The 10648-nt window shown below is 46.7% G+C and overlaps 1 pseudogene; it reads right to left on the minus strand.

Moving 5' to 3' along the window:
- Window positions 1-6379: 6379 nt before the first annotated feature.
- On the minus strand, window positions 6380-10404 carry LOC150066274 (golgin subfamily A member 2 pseudogene; annotated as a pseudogene).
- Window positions 10405-10648: the final 244 nt, after the last annotated feature.

Here is a 10648-nt window from a genome sequence, read left to right on the forward strand (position 1 = left end):
TAACCCTAACGTTTTCCCTAACCGTAAACCTTACCCTAACCTAACCCTAACCCTAACCCTAACCCTAACACTTACCCTAACCCTAACCCTAACCCTAACCCTAACACTAAACCTATTCCTAACCCTAACCCTAACCCTAACGCTAACCCTTATCCTAACCCTAACCCTAACCCTAACCCTAACTCTTACGCTTATTCTAACCCTAATCCTAAACCTAATCCTAAACCTAACCTTAACCTAAACCCCTATCCTTTCCCTAACCCTAAAACTAACCCTAACCCTAAACCTAACCATAACCCTAACCCTAGCCCTTACCATAACCCTAACCCTAACCCTAACCCTAAACCTTACCCTAACCCTAAACCTAACCCTGACCCTAACCCTAACACTTACCCTACCCCTAACCCTAACCCTAAACCTCACCCCTAACCCTTACCCTAACCCTAACTCTTACCCTTATCCTAAACCTAACCCTAACCATAAGCCTTACCCTTACCCTAACCCCTACATTAACCCTAACCCTAACCCTAATCTTTACCCTAACCCTAACCCTAATCCTAACCCTAATCCTTACTCTTACCCTAACCCTAAACCTAACCCTAACCCTAACCCTAACCTTAACCCTAACCCTAACCCTAACCCTTCCCTTACCCTAACCCTAACCCTAAACATAAACCTAACCCTAACCCTAACCCTAACCCTATACGTTACCCTTACCTAATCCTAAACCTAAACCTAACTCTAACCCTTACCCTTACCGTAACCCTAACCCTCACCTTAACCCTAACCCTAACCCTAACCCTAACTCTTACCCTTACCCTAACCCTAAGCCTAAACTTAAACCTAACCCTAACCCTAACCCTCACCCTATACCTTACCCTTACCCTAACCCTAACCCTCACCTTAACCCTAACCGTAACCCTAACCCTCACATTAACCCTAACCCTAACACTAACCCTAAACTTTACCCTTACCCTAACCCTAAGCCTAAACTTAAACCTAACCCTAACCCTATACCTTACTCTTACCCTAACCCTAACCCTAATCCTAACCCTAACCCTTACCCTTACCCTAACCCTAACCCTCACCTTAACCCTATCCCTAACCCTAAACCTAACCCTTACCCTAACCCTAACCCTAACCTAACCCTTACCCTAACCCTAAACCTAACCCTAACCTTAACCCTAACCCTTACCCTAACCCTAACCGTAACCCTTACCCTTACCCTAACCCTAACCCTAACCCTAACCCTTACCCTTAACCTTACCCTAAACAAAACCTTAACCCTAAAACTTAACTTTACCCTAAACCTAACCCTAACCCTTACCCTAAACCTAACCCTAACCCTAACCCTAACCATAACATTTACCCTTACCTTTACCCAAATTCTAACCCTAACCTTACCCTTACCCTAACGGTAATCCTAACCCTAACCCTAACCCTAACACATACCCTTACCCTAACTCTAACTCTAACCCTAACGGTAACCCTAAACCTAACCCTAAACCTAACCCTAAACCTCACCCTTACCCTAATTCTCACCTTAACCCAAACACTAACCCTAACCTTAACCCTAACCCTAAACCTAACCCTTAACCTAACCCTAACCCTAGCCATAACCCTAACTCTTACCCTTACCCTAACCCTCACCCTAACCCTAAAACAAACCCTAACCCTAACCCTAACCCTAACCCTAACCATTACCCTTAACCTGACCCTAAACCTAACCCTTATCCTAACCCTAACCTTAAACCTAACCCTAACCCTAACCATTAACCTAACCCTAAAACTAACTCTAACACCTAACCCTAACCTTTAGCCTAACCCTAATCCTAACCCTTACCCTAACCCTAACCTTAACCCCAACACTAAACCTTAACCCTAACCCTTATCCTTTCCCTAACCCTAACCATAACCCTAACCCTAAACTTAATCCTAACCCTAAACCTATCCTTAACCCTAACCCTAACCCTTATCCTTTCCCTAACCCTAACCCTAACCTTAACCCTAACCCTAACCCTAAACCTAACCCTTAGCCTTACCCTTACCCTAACCCTAAACTTAACCCTAACTCTAACCCTAACCTAAACCCTAACCCTAACCCTTACCCTAACCCTAATCCTAACACTAAACCTAACCTAACCCTAACCCTAACCCTTACCTTAACCCTAACCCTAACCTAACACTTACCCTTACCCTAACACTAACCCTAACCTTAACCCTAACCTAACCCTAACCCTAACCCTTACCCTTAACCTAACCCTAAACCTAACTCTAAACCTAACCCTTTCCCTTACCCTTACCCTAACCCTAACCCTGAATCTAACCCTAATCCTTACCCTTACCCTACCCTAGCCCTCACCTTAACCCTAACCCTAACCCTAAACCTAAACCTAACCAGATCTAGCGGGACTGGCCAATTCCTGTCCCCAGCCTGCTATATTTCACCTGTGAAGAAAGTGCGTGGTTTGAGGGTTTTCCTAAGGTTTTGGTGATGAAAACTCGTGCTCTTGAAGTATACATCATTCCCCCAGTTCCATCTTCAGCTGTCATGAGTGGGCGTGCGCCTGGTCCACGTGCTAAACTGGGTCAAGTTGTGCTCCTGGGTCTCCACCAACAGATGGGGAGTCACTGTCGCCATCAGCTGCCACACTTGGGGCGTCCTTTCACAGCAGCAGCCACTTCTTCAGGGAGGTGTTCTGGAGCCCTTCCACCACTTCCAGGGCTGGGCCGGCAGCAGGCGCGGCTGGCTCCAGCGGCCCACCTGGAGCACCCTCTGCACACCCGCCAGCCTGCCCAGCCCGGCTCCTTCTTCTTCCTCCCTGGGGTAGGTACCATCCAAACTGGCAAGTGACTTGGATGTGCTGAGGTCAAAACCACAGGATCGCCAAATGAAAGTTATGGAAGAAGACTGGAAATACTCATGGGCCACTGAAATGCTGTTTTAAGCCTGGAGCTTGTGGCTCCCCACCTGTTCAGGAGGCTGAGATCTGAAGATCGAGGTTCAAAGATCTCCAGGAGACTTTTATCTCTAATCAACCACTCAAAAATCAGAAGTGGTGCTGGGGCTCAAAGTGGCAGAGCACTAGCCTTGAGCAAAAGAGGTCAAATACAGTGCCCAGGACCTGAGTTCAAGCCCCAGAACCAAAAAACAAACAAAAAAACAAACAAATTCTGCATTTTTAGAAAAACCTGTGTTAACAAGTTCCAGAAAAGCAGCAAATTCTAGAAACAGAATTATAATTGTGGGTTCTAATCTCACTTTGCCAAGACTCCGTTTTAAGACCCTGGTTCACAGGGAATCCTTGACGCTTTATTTCCTCAGAGGCAAAACAAGGAAGGTCAAGCTCACCACCTCCTCACAGGGAAGACACTCCCCTCTCTAATCATGATCACAGTGCATTGTCACAAACTCACCGTGGAAAATGATTCGATCTGCATCTCATCCTGTAGCAGCTGAAGGGCATTGTACTTCTACCCTTTAGGTGTACAGTTGATCTAAATCTTCTTACTTCTCTTACATCTCATGAAAGAAATGTTGCATTCGACTTCTACATTAAACACGGTACATTGTTTTTCTACTTACTGCAAGGACTGTTGAAACCAATGAATATTTCTGCATGGACTTAGGTGTTATCAAGTTTTGTGAGAGAATATGCTTTCCAAACTGTTGGCATATTCATCTCCATTCTGTGTTGATAGCCTTCATCTTGGGTCATCCACCAGCCAGTCCGGCCCCAATTCCTCATTCCCACCCAGATTGCATGTACCCCCAGCTCCAACTGCAACAGCAACATGCTGCTGCCTTAATGTGGGTGCTCATTCCCAGTCACACACTATGTCTAATGTCTAGCTGCGAAATATGTATTGTTTCATCTACGTGAAAGATATAGGTTTTTTCCTGGCTACACATCGGCAATAGAATGTCCTGCCCTGGCTGTCTGCTCTCTCCAGTGTCCAGGTGTGACTAAAGATTTCCTGCTCCAGTCCCCTTCTCTTCTTGCCTTCAGTCTCCGTGGTATTATATGACTATCTTCCCTGCCAAGAGCATGTTGTAGTCTCTATCCAAGGAAAGCTAGCCTGTCAGCTGCAGCTGACAGTCTTTTTGTTCTGTGTGTCCCTGTGGTATTCCAAGCTGATACTTACCCTAACTTAGGTCTTAATACTGCCTATTGGTGGCAGTCTTATTTAGACCTAAGCTCTTTCTTTAGCCACTTAAGATAAAATGTTCAAATCATACTGAAAGAACCACCAAAAAAGAATTCAACACTAGACAAACTCCATCTGTGCTGAAAATCCTAAAACAACCTGAACAGCACTTGAGTTAGTTGAGCTTCTGCATTTTATTCGCTCAGTAGAAACATTTTTACTTTTGATCAGTTGTAGGGCTTTACCTCTGGGCCAGGACACTGACCCTGAGCTCTTCAGCTCAAGCCCAGTACTCTACCAATTTGAGCTACAGCAACTCTTCTGGTTTTCTGGTAGTTAACTGGAAATAAGAGTCTCATAGACTTTCCTGCCTGGGCTAACTTTGAACTGAAATCCTCAGATCTCAGCCTCCTGAGTAGGTAGGATTTAAGGTATGAGCCACCGTGGCCCAGATTCAGTGGCAATTTTTCATGAATATGTATTGCACATATGTAAAATGACATCTATCTCTCTCTATATATATATATATGATTATTTATTTTGCCAGTTGTGGGCCTATGTACAGTCCTTGGACAAGTTTTGCTTAAGGGTAGTGCCCTGCCACTTGAGTCACAGTGCTTTTTCTGTGTATGTGGTACTGAGGAATCAAACCCAGAGCCTCATGCATGCTAGGCAAGCACCCTACCACTAGGGTATGCTCCCGGCCAATGTGAAAATATTTATAAATGATTTATTTTTTTATGGATATGTGCCTCTATTAAAACTTGAACTCAGGCCTCGCCAATGTTCTAGAGTTTTTTTTTCCTTTAACCTCAAGCCTATCATTTTACCACTTGAGCTACAGCTCTATTTAATATTTTTTGGTGGGTGGCTAGTTGGAGATATATATCCCAAGGACTTTTCTTGCTTTGAAACCCCATCTTCAGATTCTAGCCTCCTGATTTACTAAGGTTAAAAGTAAAAGACATTTGCTTAAAATGATTTCAAATTGTGAAGTAACCATAGATGGTGTATTATGTATCTTCTCTTTTGCACACAATTTCATCTCTGCCTGGGTGCTGTCCCTGAGCACTTCAGCTCAAGGCTACAGTCCTACCCTTGAACCAAGCCCCACTTCCTTTATTCTACAGGTTAATTGGAGATAAGGGTCTCAGGTCTATTTGTGCCTGGCTTCATCTGCTGCTTCTGACAATATTCAGTTTCCACTGTCAGGAGCCAGAAGCTCATACTTGTAAGTCTGCCTACTCAGCAAGTTGAGACCTGAGGGTGTCAGATCAAAACCAGCCATGGTGAACCAATCCAACAGACACTTGTCTCCAAATAGCTAGCAAAAGGCTGAAAGTGGAGGCAAAAAGGCCCAGGGAGGTCAAGATTCCAGTACCTGCCCAAATAGGACTGAATAGCACCCTTCTAAATTTCTTGTTTCAGTCACATCTCAGGAAAATATAGGAATTCAGCATTTAATTCTTAGGGCTCCACTGAACCAAAAAAGAGGGTGTGGGGTCCATTTGAACTTCAGTAGGCTACTGTGACTGTGTACTTGAGAGCTTGCAAAGAGCTAGAAAAAACAGTCCTGATCAGTTTCATTCTGATGTTAAGTGTAACTTGATTCAAACTCTTGCAGGAGCCTGTTAATTTATATATATATATGTATATATATATATACATATATATATATCCATAATTTCTGGAGTCGGGAGGCAACAGGAAAGAGCAGAATTGCCCAAAAACAGACTCTGTGACAAAAGGGGTTCCAGAAATAACTTTCAATTTTTATGTGCCTTAAATCAGGAAGATGAAAACAGGAGAAACTAGAGTGGATATTTTATTCAAGAAATAATCATTACAGGGCTGGGAGTTTGGCCTAGTGGCAGAGGGCTTGCCTAGCATGAATGAAGGCCCAGGTTCGATTCCTTAGTACTACATACATAGAAAAAAATAGCCAGAAGAGGTGCTGAGGCTCAATGATAAAGCTTCTAGCCTTGAGAAAGTCCAAGGACAGTGCTCAATCTCTGAGCTCAAGCTCAAACCCAGGACTGGCAAAAAAAAAGAGTATCACTACAATATGTTTCACTAAAAAATATTGAGATATGTAATATTTTAAAAATTCATAATTCCATATTCTTTTCATATTACAGTTCTTTTCTCCATTTGATAAGAGTTCATTTTCTTTTTTTTTGCCAGTCCTGGGCTTGAGCTCAAGGACTGAGCACTGTCCTTGGACTTTCTCAAGGCTAGAGTTCTACCACTTGAGCCTCAGCACCACTTCTGGCTTTTTTTTTTCTATGTATGTGGTACCAAGGAATCGAACACGGGTCTTCATGCATGCTAGACAAGCACTTTAACCACTAGGCCAAACTCCTGGCCCAAGAGTTCATTTTCTAATCATAGTATTTATCTTTCACAAATACTCAATGTTAAGAACCTTTCCTTCTTTTCTATAGTTTTTGCTAATTACTCATCTCAAAAAACCCATTGTGGCATTTTAATATTCAAACAAGAAAATACATTGTTGCTGGTATAATGTGTAATTGTAAATGTAGTGAACTCAGAAAATTAAAAACAAAAGCAAGAGAAAATGTTACTTATTCAAGAAATAATATAGAACATATTGCTGTATGGTTTCTAAAAACACTGACATATGAGATATTCTTCTATAGGACTTCTAAAATTCTATATTTTCCATTTAGGATTATAATTCTGTAAACAATTTGGAAAGTGTTTTCAATTACAGCACGTCTATAATTTTTAAACTCATAGTTTGTCAGTTTTCTAAATATGTACCATTAAGAACTTTGTCTCTCTCTTTCTCTTTCTCTCTCTCTCTCGCTCGTACAGTTTTTACTATTTGGTCATCTCAATATCTTCCTCATGGCATTATAATATTCAAACAAGACTATTTCCATTACTCTTATAGCTTAGTACATTATGAAAATGTGCCTAACTATACAGTAAATGTACCAACTTAGTACATTAAATGATTAAAATCATGTATATAATACTGTCATGTATAGGTTTTTTGAAAAATAGATAATATCATGGTATGAAGTCAAGATATTACTACATTATAAACCATTCCAATCATTAATTAATATCAGTGTCATTCAATATTAATATGAAGCAAGGTCATTGCTCCCAGCTTCCTTTGTAAAGGATTCACCTCTTATAATAACCCTGACTAGGGCCCGGTCCCTGGAACCCATAAAGTCTTCAGACCTGCCTTGATATGGACACCTCCCAGCAGCCTCTGCTCTATCTGACCTGCGGTTAACTCCCCTTTCCTGACCAGTCCATTAAATTAAACTCTCATGCCCAATGTTTCTTTGCAGTATCTAGATGGTGATTATGTCAAACACATCCTTTGCTTCAGCCTTGTAGAAGAAAGGGAGGCAGAACTCTTGGCCCAATCCCGCGGGGTCTCCTTGGGCTTGCACAGCAGGCAGCAGCTGCACAGAAGGCTCTGCAGTGGGGTTCTCCAGGGGCCCAGGGGCCCCAGCCTCTCCAGGGACAGGTGCCAAGTTTTCTTCAAGACACACGACTTCCAACTCTTGCTGGACCTTCCTGACTTCCATCTTCAGGGGCCCCGAGAGGTGTGAGGGGGCCTGGGCAGCAGGAGCCGGGGAGGCTGCCAGCATCTTGTCCTGGCACTCTGTGCCCTCCCCTGCAAGGCACAGCAGCAGCTCCTGCAGCTCCTTCTTCTTCTTCCTGTTCTCCTGGGACAGCTGGCTCACACAATCCTCTTTTTCCTGACACAGCTTCTCCAGGACTCCCATCTGCTCTTTGTAGGAAACGATGGTCTCTTCCAGGGTGCTCACGTGCTGTGCCAGCTGGCTGCAGCGACTCTGGAGGTCATCCATTGCACTCTGGCCATCCACCTGGGCAGCCACGTCTTCGTGGAAGCAGATCTTCAGCTTCTTGGGCGCCTGCGCTTCCTCCTTCCTCTTCCCAAACAAGCCATGGATCCAGCGCTTGGGGAAGAGGGCCTGGCCCTCCAGATTTCTCTGCCACTGGGCTGCCAGCTGACTCAGGCAACCACAGCGGGCCTGCTGCTCCTGCAGCTGCCTGCAGAGCCTCACCTTCTTGCACTCTGCAATGGACAGTGCTTCCTCGTAAAAATCACACATGCTTTGGGGGTTGTCCACGTCCTCGGGCACAGTCCCATCGGGGGCAGTCGCCTCCTCACCCTTGTCTTCTTCTCTGCGCAGGCCTCCTCCTTCCCTGGGAAAAGCCAGGGAGCTCAGCTGGGCCCGCAGCTGCGCATTCTCATGTCTGGTGGCTTCCAGGCACTGCAGAGTGTCCTGGAACTTGTCCCTCTCCATCTGGGCCAGCATCTTGCTCTGCACCTGCTCCTGCTGCAGCTGCTCCAGCAGGTGGGTCTGCCTCAGCAGGTGCTGCTGCAGGGCCTCCTTCTCGGAGCTCAGCTGCTGGCTGGAGGCCCTGTGCTGTTCCCGAGTGGCTATGAGCTCCTGCATCTGGGCCAGGTTCTTGTCACGCAGATCCTGCAGCTCCTCAGCCACTTGGCTCTGCAACGCAACCATCTCTTTGTCTTCCCTCAACTTCTCCTCCAGCTTGGCCAGCTTCTCCTGCAGGGTTGTCTTCTCCTGCTGCTCTGAGTGCAGGAGGCTGGCCAGCTCCCCCTTCTCAGCGCTCAGCCTCTGCAAGGCATCCTGCAGCTGGCCCAGCTGTTCCTTGAGCTCTCGGTTGAGCACCAGGGTGCATCTCATGGTCTCGTGCTCCTTTTCCATCGTCTCCAGGATCTTGCGCCGATCCTCAGCGTGCTGATCCCACTCCTCAGCCTTCTTCTCCAGGATCCACAGCCGCTGCTGCTGCTCTAGGTACTGGAGACTGAGGCTCTGGTTCTCCTCCACCTGCATGTGAAGCTGCTCCTGCACGGTCTTGAGCTCCTGTTGCCACTGCAGGGCCTGGGCCTGCAGTTGCTGCTCAGCCTCACATGGGCCTGTGGGGGGCTGCGGGGGCTGCAGCTCTGACAGCTGCTTTCTCAGCTCCACCAGCCTGCTCTCCAGCTCCCCAACCTGCCCCAGCCCCTGCTCCTTCTCCTCTCTCAGCTGGCTCACCTGTTCTGCCAGCTGCTGGACCTTCTCCTGCCCCGTGCACCTCTCCACCCTCAGGTCCTCTGCAAAGGTGTCTCTCTCCAACTGCAATGCTCTCACCATGTCTCTCATGTGGTTGAGTTGACTTTCCAATGCTGCCTGCTCCTCTAGTGCCTGCTGGCCCTCGTGCACTTGGATCTTCATGGCGGCCTTCTCGGTCAGGAGTTCTTCCAGCCTCTCCTGTAGCACTGTGTTCTCGTCCTCCAGGTCTTCACAGAGTCTTGCCTTCCCCTGGAGCTGCAGCTTCACAGGTTCAGGGCTTTCAGGAGCTCTATGTTGTTCTGCTCGGCCTCCATCTGCTTGGTGCAGTCTGCAGACAAGGTCATATCTAGCTCTGCCACGCGCTGCTCTGCAGCCTGCAGGCAGCTGGTGAGACTCTCCTGCGCCAGTGCTCTTTCACTGGTCACCTGCTGCATGTGGGCCAGGGCAGACTGCAAATCCCATTTCTCTGAGCTCAGCATCTGTATGCATAGCTTCTGTTGCTCCAGCTCTGCTCTCAGGGCTTCCTGCACACAGGCCATCTTCTGGTTCTCCTCCCTCTGTTGATCTTGCAGGGCTTCCTTCTCCTGGTTCAGTTGTTGGATGTCTCTATACAGCTGCTGGATGTGTGTAGTGCTGGAGTCCAGGGCAAGCACCAGGTGCTGGCATTGCCTTTCCAGGTCCTCGGTGTGACTATGACCTGTGTCCCCCTTCCTGCTGGCAGATGTGACAGTGCCCATTGGAGGGGGAGGCTCAAGGTGTGCATGGTCTTGGGCTGCCCCCTTGAGTACAGGACAGTCTCCAGAGGTGTTTGTCTTGGGTTTACCTCCCTCTCTAGTGTTCTTCTTGTTCTTGGATGCTGCAGGTCTATCAAGATGATTTCTCTGCTGGTATTCCTGCAGTATTTTCCTTCCTGCAGCTACCTTTTTTCTTCTTGTCTGCTCAGACATCCCAGCACTGGGACGGTGAAGGTGGGGCGGCCACATTCCCAGGCTCTAAACTCCACTCACTTCTCACAATCACCAATAACTCTGTCTACCTCCAACGCTATCTGCAATGTCACCTCGATTCGCTCACTCACCACTCACCACCTCTACATCCCTCAACTCCTGTAGTGGTGTGAGCTAATAGAGGGAATCCTGGTGTTACTGGGCAGCATGGAATGTGGGCGGGACCTCAATTCTTGTATCCCATTGGTCAGAGCAACATGAAAAATTGGAGGTGTGGCCAGAATTTTGTGATGCAGGCAGAATGCTAAAGGCCCACTGACAATTGCATCTGAACCTCTCCTAGGCAGTCCCTCCCACATGGGGTCAGTTAGGGACCACCTCTACCTGGCAGCCTGAACATTTCTACTGGGGTCTGTTAATGGCCATGACCTCCATCACATAGTTCCAGTCACTTAGGAT

Source organism: Megascapheus bottae, chromosome 2 (assembly GCF_031878675.1).
Source record: "Megascapheus bottae isolate mThoBot1 chromosome 2, mThoBot2.hap1, whole genome shotgun sequence".
NCBI classification, from domain to species: Eukaryota; Metazoa; Chordata; class Mammalia; order Rodentia; family Geomyidae; genus Megascapheus; species Megascapheus bottae.